General features: G+C 40.5%; 2 protein-coding genes across 6 annotated transcripts in view; one reads left to right on the top strand and one right to left on the bottom strand.

Moving 5' to 3' along the window:
* Nucleotides 1-16433, top strand: part of LOC145358184 (kynurenine--oxoglutarate transaminase 1-like) — a 247401-nt gene that overhangs the window by 192658 nt on the left and 38310 nt on the right. The gene's annotated exons all lie outside the window — the stretch shown is intronic.
* The window catches only part of lrrc8aa (leucine rich repeat containing 8 VRAC subunit Aa), a 59409-nt gene that overhangs the window by 34112 nt on the left and 8864 nt on the right, over nucleotides 1-16433 (bottom strand). For 4 of the 5 annotated variants that reach the window (XM_080211947.1, XM_080211949.1, XM_080211946.1 and 1 more), the window contains exon 2: nucleotides 13868-13991. The gene's annotated coding sequence lies outside the window, so the exon portion shown is untranslated. Of the gene's footprint in view, nucleotides 1-1632; nucleotides 1699-13867; nucleotides 13992-16433 lie in introns of those variants that run through there. The other variant, XM_080211950.1, reaches the window with a different exon arrangement.

Below are 16433 nucleotides of genomic sequence, written 5' to 3'. Positions count from 1 at the left end.
AATTGAGATTATATATTTTGAGAGAGAAAAGCACAGGAACAGGAAGACACCAAAGAGTGTGAAGGAACCTTAAGGTTGACATTAAGGTTCAAATAGATATTTTCCTGAAAGTGAGAGTATAGATAGTTAAAGCAACGATAAAGGCTCATTGAATTTTTTTAATTATGTGTGTTAGAATCAAAGGTAAAGAAGCAACGATGAATTTATTTGATAGAGTAATGAGATGTGTGTGTGCAGTTTTGGGTGTGTCATTATAGAAAGAACATTAGGGTACAGATTTTCCAATGAATGGTAACTATAGCTAAGAAGGAAAACCTAAGATACTGCGACTATTATTAATGAAGCAGAGCAGGCTAAGAGTAACTTAAATACAGAGTTTGAAATTATGAAGTGTTCTGATAGAATGCCTATTTCTCCCAATTAGGTTGTCAGCGAGAAGGATACATCAATTCAAAATTAAAGCTGACATTCTGAGAAATTTCCCTGTCCAGAGGGTTGTTGAAACATGGACTACTTTGCCTCAGGGATTGGCTGAGGCAGAGATAACGAGCGAATTTTACAGTCCTCATTTCAGGGAGGGGTAGGGCAGAAAATGCGACAAGTTGTTCAGAAGTCCATTGGCTCCTTTGACAGGACTGGAATGTCCTGTCAGCATGAAGGGCTGTAAAACTCTGTCCAATAAATATTTGGAACAGTATAAGATACAAGACTCTGAGATCAGAATGGAAGATTTGGATTAGTTTTAGATTACTCTGTAAAGGGGGAGAGCAGATATGATAGGCCGCCACCCATGATGTAAGCTTCTGGGTTCTAATCGAAGGATGATGCTTTCAGTAGCTTGCTGACCAATATTCTGTCTCAGCTTGAAGAAATGGCATTCCACAGGGAATCTGTGAACAGATGAAGTGACAGCGAGGAACTTCAACTAATCAGATAGAAGTATCCTCAGGTACACACAGCTGGATTTTCCTTCAGGAGTCAAGTTCCAACTCCGCGCTGCATCAATAGCGGACTCCAAAGAGATTTTCAGAGCTGGGTCAATTAGTGGCTGGGTGTTTCTTGCTGCCTGATTAAGGATGACAGGCAGGCTCCTGAGATTGGAGGGCCCTTAGGAGGCCATCCAGCATTGGCACATCAGCAGCCTGACCATCAGAGGTGGGAGCTGCTGATCTATGTAAGATGAGATAGGGTGTCTCCATTTTGAGGTGTCTTCTGAACACTTTTTAAAATGTAGAGCAGAAGGCAGCCCCAGCTGACAGACTGTCCTGGTGTAAAGGGTACCTTCTGATCGGGCATCCTTCATCTCTTCATGGCCCCTAAATTAGTTTCAACTGGCCACCTGCTCAAATGCCTCCAGGTCCAAACTGCATTGACAAAAGATAGGCTGAATGGCCTCAACCTGCACTGCAACCAGTTTATGATTCGATTCTATAACAGGCATGCCTGACAATGGTGGGAAATGCCAGAATTAATTTAATTTTAAATAAACGTCCAACACAAATTTTCTTGCGGAAATTAGATTCTACACTTATAGGTAGAAAATCTAAAATGTGAGGCCATGGTCCCAAAATAAGGGGTCAATTATTTAATGACCGAGATGAGGGTATTGTGACTCTGCGAAATTCTACACACCTGAGACTTGTGGATAGCCCACAGCTGGAATGGATAAATTTTTGATCTCAAAGGAAATGTGCAGATCTGTGGGGAACGCAAAGTTGAGATAGAAGGTCAGTCATAGTACTGTTTTGTGGGGGTCATAAAGTTTGATTTGATTTATTACTGTCACATGTATAGGGATACAATGAAAATTATTGTTTCTTGCATGTTATACAGACAAAACATAACGTCAAAGGGTATATAGGAGAGAAGGAAAGGATCGGGGACAGAAAATAGTGTTGCAGTTACAGGTAGGGTGAAGAGAAAGATCAGCTTAATATATGGTAGGACCATTCAAATTCTGATGACAGCAGGGATGTTGCTCTTGAGTCGGTAAAGTCTCAACTCTTGACTCAATCCTATAGATAACCAACTAGGGAAATTGTGACATAGTGTTAACATCAGTGGATTGATAATCCAGAAGCCCATACTAATACTATTGATTCCTAGAATGGCAGGACTGATAATATGAAGAGAGACTGGATTGACTCACTGGAATTTAGAAGAATGAGAGGGGATCTCATAGAAACATATGAAATCCTGATGGAACTGGACAGGCTAGATGCGTGAAGAATGTTCCCAATATTGGGAAAATACAGAATTAGGAGTCACTGTCTAAAAAGAAGGGGTAAGTCATTCAGGACTGAGAAGAGGAAGACCTTCTTCACTCAGAGTTGTGAACCTGTGGAATTTCTACCACCGAGAGCTTTTAGGGCCAGTTCATTAGATATATCCAAGAGGGAGCTGGATGTGGCCCTTGTGGCTAAAGGGACCAAGAAGTATGGAGAGAAAGCAGCACCAGGATACTGAAAATGTATGATCAACCATGATCATATTGAACGGTAGTACAGGATTGAAGGGCTGAATGGTCTACTCCTGCACCTATTTTCTCTGTTTCTAACTTATGAATCCCATGACAGCAACAGATGGAATTGAAATTCAATCAATTGATAAATCTCAATGATGGTGATCATGGAACCATCTTGATTGTCATAAATTGTTCACTCATGTCTTATAAGGAAGGAAATCTGCTATCCTTATCTGGCCTACACATATGACTCCAATCCACAGCAGTGTGGTTGACTCTAAACTATGGTCTGAAATGACCTAGGCACTCAGACTGTTAAGTGGAATGTAGTGAGTACCCTTGCTTCAATGTTGACTGCAAATCTGAAAGGAGTAAAATGTCACTGAGAAAAAAAACACCACCAATTAAGCCTCCACAAAACTTTATTTTATTTATTTATTAATGTCATAAGTAGGCTTACATTAACACTGCAATGACATTACTGTGAAAAAGCCATAGTTACCACACTACAGTGTTAAGGTACACCAGGGAGACTTTAGCATGGCCAATGCATCCAACCAGCATGTCCTTCGGGCTGTGGGAGGAAACCAGAGCATGTGGAGGAAACCCACACAGACATGGAGAAAACATGCAGTCAGTGACCCAGGCTGGGAGTCAAACCTGGGTCCCTGGTGCTGTGAGGCAGCAGCACCAAGCACTGTGCCACTGCGCTACCCCAGGGTAAACACACGGGGTTACGGGGATAGGACCTGAGTGGGATTGTCGTCTGCGCAGACTCGATGGGTCGAACAGCATCCTTCTGCACTGTAGGGGGCTCTACGAGAAAGAAAATAATATGGCCCTAGATAACATGCCATATCCCCTCAACCAATGCCTAATACAGGATCGGAGAGGGCCATTCAGCCCGAGCCTGTTCCAGTTACTTGGTTCCGTACCTCCTATTAAACACTCTAAGCGTACAGCTTTTGTTGGGGGAGGAGGGGGAACTGATCCCACTGAATTGTGAAGTGTTACAGGATAAACTGACTGCAGGAAAACAAGAGGAGGAGGTGTGAGAAATAATTCAAGCTCTCAGAGAGAAAGCAACTGGTCTCGGGAAGATATGTAGCAGGCACTGAACGCACAGTTACGAGCATGCAGTTTTAAGTGCTGTCAGACAGCTTGCTAATCAGCAGAGTTGGCCTGCAAGCTGGATTAAATCAACCTCATTGGAGCAGGCTCAGGGACTAATTGAGATGGGTCTCAGCCTCGTCCTTCTCCCCACATCATTTGGGGTGGGAAAGGTTGTCAGGAAAGGCAAATGCTGCCCTGAGGAAAGCATCATATTCACAAGAGGCCAGTCAGCCCAACTCGCCTGTGCCAGTCCTTTTGAAAGAGCTATCAAGCTAGTCCCATGTCCTTTTCCTATGACCCTTCAAACATTCCCACCCCAACAAAGTCCTGTTATTACTGAGGGGCTCCATCATCCTTTCAGGCAGTGCATACTACATCAATCATCTCTGCTTCTTTTTATCAGTTATCTTCAATCGGCACCTGTTGGTAACTGGCCTTCTTACCAGTGGAAATATTTTTCCCAGGTTTGGACGTGGAAGCTATTGAAAGGGTGCAGAGGAGATTTACAAGGATGTTGCCTGGATTGGGAGGCATGCCTTATGAAGATAGGTTGAGGGAGCTGGGACTCTTCTCCCTGGAGAGACGAAGGTTGAGAGGCGGCCTGATAGAGGTTTATAAAATGTTGAGAGGAATAGATAGGGTGGATTCTCAGAGGCTATTTCCCCGGGTTGAAATGGTTGCTACGAGAGGACACAGATTTAAGGTGCGGGGAGGCAAGTACAGAAGTGATGTTAGGGGTAAGTTTTTCACTCAGAGGGTGGTGAGTGAATGGAATCGGCTGCCGTCAGTGGTGGTGGAGGCGAACTCACTGGGGTCTTTTAAAAGACTTCTGGATGAGTATGTGGGATTTGGTGGGATTGGGGGTTATAGATAGGTCTATGGATTGGTAGGTGTTGATGTGATCGGCGCAACTCGTGGGCCGAAGGGCCTGTTTGTGCTGTAGTGTTCTATGCTCTATGTCACAATCTTGGATCCCCTGTCAAATTTCCCCTTAACTGCCTTAGCTCCGAGGACAGCCCAAACTTCAACTTGATATACCAGTGCTGCTTCTCTGGCACTAAGAACATAAGAACTAGGAGCAGGAGTAGGCCATCTGACCCCCTCAGGCCTGCTCCGCCATTCAATAAGATCATGGCTGATCTTTTCGTGGACTCAGCTCCACTTATCTGCCCACTCACCATAGTCCTTATTTCCTTTAATGTTCATATATTTATCTATCCTTGCCTTAAAAACATTCAATGAGGTAGCCTCAACTGCTTGACTGGTCAGGGAATTCCACAGATTCACAATCTTTGTGTGAATAAGTTCCTCCTCAACTTAGTCATAAATTTGTTCTCTCTTATTTTGAGGCCAGGATCCCTAGTTCTAGTTTCACACGCCAGTGGAAACAACTTCTCTGCTTCTATCATATCTATTCCCTTCATAGTCTTATATGTTTCTAGAAGATTTGTTTGGTGAATCTCCCCTGCACCAGGGTTTTGTGTGCTAGCTCGAATTGCCTGCAAAGCACTGGTTGTGGTCTTAGCTAGCACATTATTAAAAAGGTGGAGTTCCATATCTAGTGGGCACTGCCAGAACCAGGATGCATTATTAAAAAATGTGGACTTCCATATCCAACGGGCACTGCGAGGACTGGAGAGCTTTATCATCCCCTTAAAACATCAAAGCAAAATATGATTAAGTTTTGACAGAATAGAATTGCTCCAGTACAGAAGGGGGTCATTTGGCCCATTGAGTCTGCACTGACAACAAACTCTTTCCCCAAACCTATCCCCGTAAACCTACGTATTTACCTGAAACTAAATTGAGGAAATTCTGCTGTTGACCATCACTTAAACTCCAATATTCAAATTAATCCAGATGACTTAATTGTAGTCCTGCAATTTATAGTTTTGCATTTTCTACATTACACAGAAATTATGTTGGTAGAAAATTTTATCATCTAGTTCTATAAAGAATAAAACATCAAATAACTTTTAATACTGTAGCAGTGTTCTTCAGTTTTTCAACCTAAGTATGTCTAAATGATTGTTTGGCACTCACAGTGGTTACACCTTGCCATAATTTTGAAGATTTGGATTTGGTTACCTCATAAACTGTTTTTCAAAAAACCTAGTTTCTTAATAATTTCAAGTTTACAGCATTCCCTGTTTTTATGTTTTTTGGTGGTTTTAGGTAGAGCATCTAACATTTCATGCAACAGTCTAAACATGAGCTTACCATTTAGTGGTACAGGGTCAGAATAGTATGTTCATTTATAATGAAATGACTGTTGGACGCAGTCCAAATAGCTGCTTAATCGGACACTTTAGAATGAATTGTTTGTAATACATTTGGATCCTACTCCACCTTTGATAATGTATCCAAGTGTTGTGATTCCTGTTCCATTATAGGTAAAAATCCAGTATTCTTCGTTTATTTAAATCTCCCCAAAATAATTACTTGCCCATTTACACTCTATCATCAAAAGTTAATTCATTTCAAATTATTTGAGAATTCAGACTTTAAAGCACTAGAATCATAGAATCCTTACAGTACAGAAGGTGGCCATTTGCCCTATTGGCACTTTGGACTGTGGGAGGAAACCGGAGCACCTGGAGGAAACCCACGCAGTCATGGGGAGAACATGCAAATTCCACACAGAAAGTAACCCAAGCCGGGAATTGAACGTGGGTCCCTGATGCTGAGAGGCAGCAATGCTAACCATTGTGCCATCATGCCGTGCTGCACTAAATGCCCACATTACTATGCTGTTCACTTTCAAGATAATCGGATAATTTGCATTTTAGTGTGAAACCTTTATTGCTTAGATTCTAACAAATTAAATAAAGACTAGCGCACAAGAGTTCAATGATAAAACTGAATTTTAAAGAAACCCTTTTGGCTAGTGAAAACTTTTACCATGAAAACAAACGCATAAATTATTTTAGATTGTATTTTAGTAACAATCTGGAAATCCTTGCTGAATTGTAAGGTCACTGCTCAATAGCTTCTTGAACAACAGCTACCAATGTGCCCAAAAATAATGTGACTAATTGCCTCCTGGAACTTTCCATGCTATAATGGTACTAGTTCAAAGCTTTGGGCGCTCTAAAGATATTTCTTCTTTGCTACTTTGATGGATTTCGACAATTCTGCTTTTCTCTTTATTGCCAAATGTCTTTGTTTAAGTTTTGCAGCAGAAAGCTGCTGTGTCATCATGTCTCATGCATGCCCGAGTTAATACGTGGATTGCCAACTGAAATTACAGTATTACGAGTGACTGCTGAAATGAATTTGAGCATTGGCTAAATCACTCAGCTTCTATTGAAAAGACTGGTACTGCTATATTCACTGAGACTGCAAAGATGAATTAATGTGGTCAAACTGAACTCAAGGTACAATAGAATAGGGTGGATGTGTTCTACTGGGCAGGTACAATGTGTTGTTTTATATCGGCGAAATACACAATATCTTTTTTTTATTCATTCCTGGGATGTGGCAGCACTCGGTAGGCCATCAGTTACTGCCAATCCTTGACTGCCCTTGAGAAGGTGGTGGTGCGCTGCCTTCTTTAACTGTTAAGTTCGGAGCTGTTAGGGAGGGAATACCAGGATTTTGACCTGATGACAGTGAAAGAACAATGATATATTTCCAAGTCAAGATGAGGAGTGGATTGGAGGGGAGCTTCCAGGTGGTAGTGTTCCCCTGTGTCTGTTGCCCCTGTCCTTCGAAATGGTAGTGGTCATGGGTTTGGAAGGCGCTGTTTATGGAGACTTGGTAGGTTCCTACAGTGCATCTTGTAGCTGGTACACACTGATACCAGTGTGTGTCAGTGGCAGAGTTAATGTTTAAGGATGGTGTGTCAATTGAGTGAGCTGTTTTGCTCTGGACGATGTCAGCTTAGTGACTGCTTTTGGAGCTACACTCATCTGGGTAAGTGGAGATTTTTCCATCTGACACCTGCTTTGAGCCTTGTAGATTGTGGATAGACTTTGAGGTGAGTTACTCCTAGCCTGTGATCTGCTCTTTAGCTACAGTTCACCATCTCTTTGTGCTCTTTTGAGTGCCCATTAACAAATGAATTAATTCAGCATCACCAATCCAACTAATTTGTCTATCTATGGGCAGTGGGAGGAAACTGAAGCACCCGAAGGAAACCCACACAGATGAGGGGGCGAACATGGAAACTCCACAAAGACTGTCACTCAAGGCCATAATGGAAGCTAGGTCTCTGGCACTGTGAAGCAACAGTGCTAACCACTGCCACCATGCTGCCCTCAGCAGCAGTTATAATTTTGCTACAAAATGTGAATCCTAAACAAGGACCTTGTTTATTAGGAGGATGGTTTCTTCGATGATAAATGCTGAAATTATAATTGGCTAATTGCAAGGAATTAAGAGTGTTTATTGCTCAAATAATTTGGAGCCCATTAGATGAAAAACTGCCATTTCAACTCAAAAGAAAACACCGTTCACAATTAGACTTTCACATTCTATGACAGTAACCAGACAAGACCAGACTCTGTAAAATTTGCATTTATATTCATACAGGCTCAGCTTTGAGTAGCTTTGTCCAGAATAAGAAGTTTTGATTTTGCTAAAGTCTTTGGCAAATTAGAAATTCCAAATTTAAAGCAACACTATTGCAACAAAGATACTAATTTGACTGCAAATATTTTCCTACTCTTGTCTAGTTTAGAATTTTCATGAAGCTCAGGATTGCAGCTGTGGGGATCTGGCAATTTAAATTAAAAAGATATGGAAGAGTTAAACTGGCTTTTGATGATTTTGTTTTAAATTCATTCATGGGACATGGGCTTCACTGGTTGGTGAGCATTTATTGCTCATCCCTAGATGCCCTTGAGAAGGTGATGGTGAGCTGCCTTCTTGAATAGCTGCAGTCCATGTGCTGTGGATTGACCCACAATGCCGTTAGGAAGGGAATTCTAGTATTTTGACCCAGGAAGTGCGAAGAACCAGCAATATATTTCCAAGTCAGGATGGTGAGCGGCTTGGAGGGGAACTTGTAGTGGTGGTGCTCCCATGTATCTGCTGCCCTTGTCCTTCCAGATGGAAGTGGTCATGGGTTTGGAAGGTGCTATCTAAGGATCTTTGGTGAAATGCTGCAGTGCATCTTGTAGATAGTACACACTCTTGATACTGAGCATCAGTTGTGGAGGGATTGAATGTTTGTAGATGTGGTGCCAATCAAGCAGATGCTTTGTCCTGGATGGTATCAAGCTTCTTGAGTGTTGTTGGAGCTGTGCCCATCCAGGCAAGGGGGAGGTATTCCATCACACTCCTGACTTGTGCCTTGTCGGTGGAAAGGATTTGAAGGATCATTTTCTAGAAACTACTCAAGATTATATTCTTCATACAATTCTTATTCTTAATACTCTTGTCCAATTTCTTTTTTAGGGCAAGTAGAGGAAGAGATTTTGTGTCCCTAAAGTAGGGGATCAAAAGATGGCATGGAACGAAAGTCTGAATGGAGTGGAATTGATAGGCTAAATTGCATTCTTGTGTTGTGGATTTTCTTGTTAGATCATGTACAATTTTTAAATGTAATTGTAAAATAAATAGCTAAGTTTAGCATTACACAATCTTGTCAGCGTCATGGATCTAACAAGCCAGTAGGAAGCTACATGCCTCGCATCAGCTGTCTTGAGTGATTCACAACCTCAAAAACCTGAAAGGTCACAGAAATATAACTACAGATAGAATATTGAAATAACAAAGCAGCAAACTTCTCGTGCAAGGAGGAGGATGGGTGCGCAAATGGGAAGACTGAATGTGCCAGGCGATGCTGATCACGGTGGATCAAGAGTTTGTCTTGCTTCAAATCTTGTAACACTGTGTATTCTAAATATTTCCACACTGTATTATGCCAGCTTGTGGTCACTTTAATCTGTGCACCCAGACAAGAGGTGGAGTATCAAAATACGTATTAAATGTATTGTGGTAATACAAGTTGAAAGGCAAATGAGTAATTTCTGTCCGAGTGGACAGCTTAACGAGTATTCGATCCAAAATTTAACTGGGTTTTTAGATATGTCTGACTGCTTGGTTAAGTGGCTTTATAATTTTCTCATCAGATGTTCTTGTGTTATGACGCCAGCAGAGAACAATAATTTTTATAAAAGAAATTTGAACTTCCAGTTAACTGCTGAATGGGTAACAAAACAAGATTACATGTTTTAAGATATTTCCCAGAACAAGCAGACCAAAAGCACTATTGACCAAACACTATTTCTGTAGTCAGCTTAAACTCCAGAACCAAACATTTAACACAACCACAAAAAACCCACTATCGGGTACATGTTATAGTGCCCTTTAAGTAGGCATTCAATTCTGCCAGAATTGGTCCAAAATGTCTTATCTTATTAGCAAGAATGAAACAGATGGCTCATTGTTGCACCTTTTCCAATGCTTTTCAGTTCTTCCTGAAATAGGATGACCAAAACTCTAAATACTACTCCAGAAAAGAATAAGCATTGCCTTGTTAAAAAAAAACTTCATACACAATTGTCTAGAGAACTCTGAGAAACACAAGCTGAGTGAAACTAGTAGAAACTGCATACCAATCTTACATTACAGATTGTGCCAAGGCTAACAGAAGGCATTGATCCTGAAGTGCATCCTAAGCCAACAAGGTCACTCTTTTAGGAGGTCATTAGTTTCTCAAAGGTGGATGAAGTAACACTGACTACCCTAAAGTGATCTCATCTATCTTCTGTCCCTTAACATGGATCTGACTAAGCCAACTGACATCACTTTACATAAATTTACTGCAGTAAGTATCCATAGGAATTGGATGCTTTCACAACAAATTTGAACTTAATCAAAGGCATGACCTTGACTGACCCTGTATCCTTGCCGGCAATTCTTGCTGTGCTAAGTTGAATTTTTCAATCTAATAAAAGATTGAGCATTTATAGCATTGTCAGCAAAAAACTTGTCTCAAGGAGAACACAGCAATGTTTCCTCCTTCAGAATTCCTACATTGTATTCTAGGTTTCTTTGTTTGGTTAATATGATTAGCTGCTAAATCACATCAATAACTCACATTTATACAGCACCTTTAATGTAGAAAAAAGTTTCAAAGATACTTTGCAGAATCATAATAAAGAAATGAAGGTGATTTTAGAAAAGACTTGATCAAAGCTGTGATTTTTAAAGAAGGTCTTCAATGAGGGTAGAGTAGTAGAGGTTTAGGCAGGGAACTCCAGAGCACAGGTTCTGGATGGAGGTCTTGTAGTGCAATAGTAGTCTCCCTATCACTGGGCCAGAAGCTCCAGGTTCAAATCTTACTTCAGGACTTGATGGTCACAGGTGTGAGCACACCCTGACCAAACAGGTTGATTTCATCCTGTAAATCCTTTCCATATCCCTGATGGCAGATGATGAGTGAGAGAGTTTCCCAGTCAGCCATACTTCAAAAGGTAATGACAAACCACTGTATCACTTTACCAAGAACAATCATGCACCAATCCAACAGAATGGCATGGTGGCACAGTGATTAACACTGCTGCCTCACAGCGCCAGGGACCTGGGTTCAATTCTGACCTCAGGTCACTGTCTCTGTGGAGTTTGTACATTTTCCCCGTGTCTGCGTGGGTTTCCTCCAGGTGTTCCGTTTCCTCCCACAGTCCTAAGGTGTGTGGGTTAGGTTGATGGCCATGCTAAATTGACCTACTGTCAGGGGATTAGCAGGGTAAATATGTAGGGTTTCAGGAAAAGGGCCTGAGTGGGACTGCAGTTGGTGCACACTCAATGGGCCGAATGGCCTCCTTTTGTACTGTGGGGATTCTATGAATCATAGAATCGATCTATGATTCTAAGTCCATGCTCACCTTTTAGAGCATGGGACCTGAAGGAGGAAGGGCCCAGCGGGCTAAAGGCACAGCCCTCAGTGACTGTTCTGAGGAAGCAAGGCTTCAAAAGAGTCCGCAGAGTCAAAGGAAAAGAATATTTGGTGGTGTGGAGGAGTGGGTGTGGGTTGTAGTGCTGGAGAGGCTAAATTCTAGGAGTAATTGCTCTGGTTTAAAGTTAAAAGATTTTTTTTACCAACTTCTGATGTGGCTGCTTTTTAAACAATAATCAAATGGATTTAACACATTGCAGCCTTTACTCTACCCTAGTATGAAATGATAAAGTATCAAAGGAACCTAAACATCGAGAGTCTGATATTCATGATGACCAAGCTTAGTATCCATTTAAAATGAAACATAAAAGTATAGTGATAATCAGCCAAACTCACATGCAAAACATGCAGTTCTCATATAAACAATGCCTCGTAATAGTAATGATGACTTACACCATATAAAGTATTTTATAGTATCTATATCTTCACACACATCTCCATGGTGTTAACATTTGACTTTGCTATTCTTGTAATCCAACAACATTGCAATCAATATCATTGAAACGCATCAAACTGCAAAGGCCACTGTAGTCCATCTGGCCAGTTCAAGTGTGGAATAATACATCCACCAGATCTCACTCTGCCTTCAGCTTTATGCCCTTTTGCTCCTTACCAAATATAGCAAGATAAAATTGTACCCAAATTGGAAATTTATTGTGTTGATGTTGATAGCTGAAATTGAGACTGAAACACCAATTAATAAAATGAACGTGTTTACATTTCTAATTGACCTCATTAAGACAGCAGGCATGCAAATGATCTGATGGATAGAAAACGTAAGTTGAAAGTCCTAATTTGAACATAGGCTCAATACACAAGTTTGAAAGTGCTCAATACGGATTACAACACTTTTTTCTGCAGCTGTTCAATGTTCTGCCACCTCACATCATTTTCAACCTTGTTCAGTGCTCCTGTGTTACTTGCCCCACTAAAGCTAGAGTGAATCTGTACCAAAGAAAACTACTGCAGATGCTGGAAATCTGATAAAAAACAAAGTCAAGCAGCTTTAATGAAGAGGGAAATAGAGTTAATGTCTCATGCTGATGACCTTTCATCAGTTCTGATTCCAGCATTTGTTTCTTTTACGTGAAGAGTAATCTTCTCAGGTTTGGATGATGGCTCCCTCTTTGCCTAATCCTCAAAAGCTCCGGGAGAATTAGACCACTAGCTTACCAATTTTTCTTCTTTTCACTGCAGGTGTCTTACACTTATTCTACGTGTTAAGGAAAAATGGGAAATCAATATGTTACTAGCCCACATGCTGCTGCATTACCACGTCATTCAAATCCAACAGTACTGTCTATACACATTGTCCTTCATTTATAGTAGAACGGACTACATAAACAAAACGACTTGGTGACATTATCTCAGCTCAGGTTTAAAGTTGCAGACACAAAAAGTAGAAAAAAAACTCACTATGACTTTTTCAGATTCTACTTGCAACAGTTGACTGTCAGTGTGATTACTTGCATCTAAATAAAACTCATTTACCTTATTAAGCAGTCTGTCAAATAGTCTGGTGTGTCGAAACTGCTTAGAAAATGGGGATCCAATTTGAAGTCTGATTCATTAATCCAGCTGAAGGTGGAAATCACTTCTTTTCAGGATACTAACTAAAGCTGCAACTTCAGTCAATTGCATCTAAACTTTTTGCTCCCGAACTTAATATCTTTTCTCATGGTCTCTCAGTCTATAACCATGTGTAATAAGTCAGATCTGACTACTGGTGCCTGCCGCTCCAATGCTCTGTATTTACACAAAATACAGAGTACAGGAACAGAACTCAGCTGATTTCATAAACCATTCAAACATGCTTTTATGGTTTAGAGTTTCATCTAACTGTGTGACTGCCATTGTTCTGGTCTTGTGCAGAATAACATTTATTAAAGTCCCGCTTATTCCTATTAACCTGCATGTTAAGCAAGCAAAGCTGTGTCATAAGAATTTTGTGCTTAACAAGGGATCTTTATCTAGTTGAAAAAAGTTTTCATAGGAGAATTTAATAGTACATGAAAATTACTTTTATATTCCAATTTTGATCCTTACATGGTTATTTACAGTTCAGTAATACACAAAAAGTAGAAAAAAATTTATGACTTTTTCAGATTCTACTTGCAACAGTTGACTGTCAGTGTGATTACTTGCATCTAAATAAAACTCATTTACCTTATTAAGCAGTCTGTCAAATAGTCTGGTGCATCGAAACTGCTTAGAAAATGGAGATCAATTTGAAGTTTGATTCATTAATCTAGCTGAAGGTGGAAGTCACTTCTTTTCAGGATACTAATGCTGCAACTTCAGCCAATTGCATCTAAACTTTTTTGCTTTCACTAGTTTTAATCCTTTTCTGTCCTATATAGTTTTCAGACTTTTATTTCACTTACCGTATTGCTGGTTGTTATCTGTACTCAGATGCTCTATGTGGCAGGCAGACAGCCCTCTGTGCTCGATTCCCAACAACTCTGGGCACCTTGTACTCTCTCAGCGCCATAAGAGCAGTTGCTGTCACTGAAATTTTAGAAACAGAATTAATTAGAAAGCTAAATGACTTAATGACGTAGATAGTGGAATACATTGTAAAGGTTTATCTGTGGATCTCCATAGAGCTCTGTACTTTATCCCTACTCCACCTAAAAGCAACTCTCCCCACACCAGGACTTTATCCTTTATTCATTTTCATTAAGATTCTCTTTGATTTTAAAAAATAGTGCAAACTGTAAATCATTCTAAAGTAGTTTTGCTATTTTTGAAATTCATCTCTATGTACACAGTAGAGTTGGTGTGATACTGTATAAACAGAACACAGAAACAACACAGTGACAGCAGTTTGCAGGTGCAGCAGGTAATTAAGAAGGCAAATGGAATTTTGTCCTTCATTGCTAGAGAAATGGAGCTTAAAAACAGGGAGGTTATGTTGCAGCTATATAAGGTGTTAGCGAGGCCTCACCTGGAGTACTGTGTACAGTTTTCGTCCCCTTACTTGAGAAAGGATATGCTGACACTGGAGGGGGTGTAGAGGAGATTCACTAGGTTGACTCCCAAGATAAAAAGATTGCTTGAAGAGAGACTGAGTAGACTGGGACTATACTCATTGGAATTTGGAAAAATGAGGGGAGATCTTATATAAACATATAAGATTATGAAGGGAATAGATAAGATAGAAGTGGGGGTGGGGGTGGGGGTGGGGGCGGGGGGTGTTGTTTCCACTGGCAGATGAAACTAGAGCTAGGGGACATGGCCTCAAAATAAGGGGGAGCAGATTTAGGACTGAGTTGAGGAGGAACTTCTTCACATAATGGGCTGTGAATCTGTGGAATTCCCTGCCCAGTGAAGCAGCTGAGGCTACCTCATGGAATGTTTTTAAGGCAAGGATAGATAAATTTTTGAACAGTAAAGGAATTAAGGGTTATGGTGACCGGGCAAGTAAGTGGAGCTGATCTTACTGAATGGCAGAGCAGGCTGCTCCTGCTCCTAGTTCTTACACCCCTATCTTTTACTTCAGAGTGAGCCATCTCTGCCTCCCAGCCATCTCAACATTTGTGGTAATAGGTCTTGTCAGGGCACAGTTCAACAGCCTCCACCTACAAGACATGTTGACATATCAGGAAATTTCCATACCAATTTCTTCCTGGGCTATTTCCATTGTGGAGTACACAAAGTTTTTTTAGTGTCGAGCTGATACTTTAATCTCCTGTAGATTATAAAAGTCAATGCATAAATCACACTAAAAGTATCTTGCAATTTATATATCGTACAGCAAACTATTGCTTGCAATGATGCAAACCATCCTCCAACTCCTAAATCATAAAATGTGAAGATGAACGTTATCCTGTGAACTTACTGGTAAATTACAGTGGTTATTCCCATAAACTGCAGGATTACATAAACTTCTGTCATGAATATTAATCATAATAGTTTAAGAACAAAATGAAAAATGGACCATTCAGTACCCCCATGTTGTCGATTGTAGAGGAATCAATCAAGTTCACTGAAAGTCAGACAATTAAAAAGGACATCTACAGATTATTTTTGTTCTGCCTGTCACCATATTTCCATAAAATTATGTACCAGATACAACTTAAATCTGCAAAACTTGACAAACCACCTCTTGCAAACAACTAACTGGTGCATAGAATAACTTATGGCATGCATTCTTACAATGAACTTATGGTTCTGCTGTATATCATTGAATAAATACCAAATCTGTTGACATTAACTCAAAAGCAGAAGTGAAACTCCAACTGGCATAATTTTAATACTTAGAAATTGAATCATAGAAGCTCTACAGTGCAGAAAGAGGCCATAAGGCCCATCACATCTGCACCAACAACAATTCCACCCCAGGCCCTATCCCTATGACCCCACGATTTACTCCACTAATTCCTCTAACCTACACACCCCGGGACACTATGGGCAATCTGCACGTCCAGTCAACCTAACCTGCACATCTTTGGACTGTGGGAGGAAACCGGAGCACCCAGAGGAAACCCATGCAGACACATGGAGAATGTGCCACCATGCTGGCCCGCAAACTGGACAGGCAAACATCTCGTGGAAACACACAATTCTACCCCAATCCAATGGCTTAGTTTAGTGTTTCTGTCTGAGTTATAAGACCAGAAAATGTCCAGGGTTGTCTCTGGTCCACTTCAAATTAGCTCTTAACTACAGTGCTGAAATTGGCCACAGATGCCAAGATACAGGGAAGAAGCAAATTCAATAGTTACTGACGTACACTGACACTAGAATTGGAACAGGTGAGAAAACATTCTGGCTTGGTTGTAATGATCCTACGTGGACAAGATATCACAAAAGAATTGATGCCTCTAGTTGTGCAAATCAATACTTTCAGAAGAGATGGGAAAAGAATTTTAAAAAATAGCAATTTAAATATGTAACTGCATTTCATTACTAAAAAGCTACGCTGCATACATGAATAGTTCTGCAACA

The sequence above is a fragment of the Carcharhinus amblyrhynchos genome, chromosome 25, assembly GCF_965287045.1.
Source record: "Carcharhinus amblyrhynchos chromosome 25, sCarAmb.v2.hapA, whole genome shotgun sequence".
In the NCBI taxonomy this organism is placed as follows: Eukaryota; Metazoa; Chordata; class Chondrichthyes; order Carcharhiniformes; family Carcharhinidae; genus Carcharhinus; species Carcharhinus amblyrhynchos.
The sequence above is the reverse complement of the archived record's forward strand: the minus strand, read 5'-3'. Positions and strand labels throughout refer to the sequence as shown.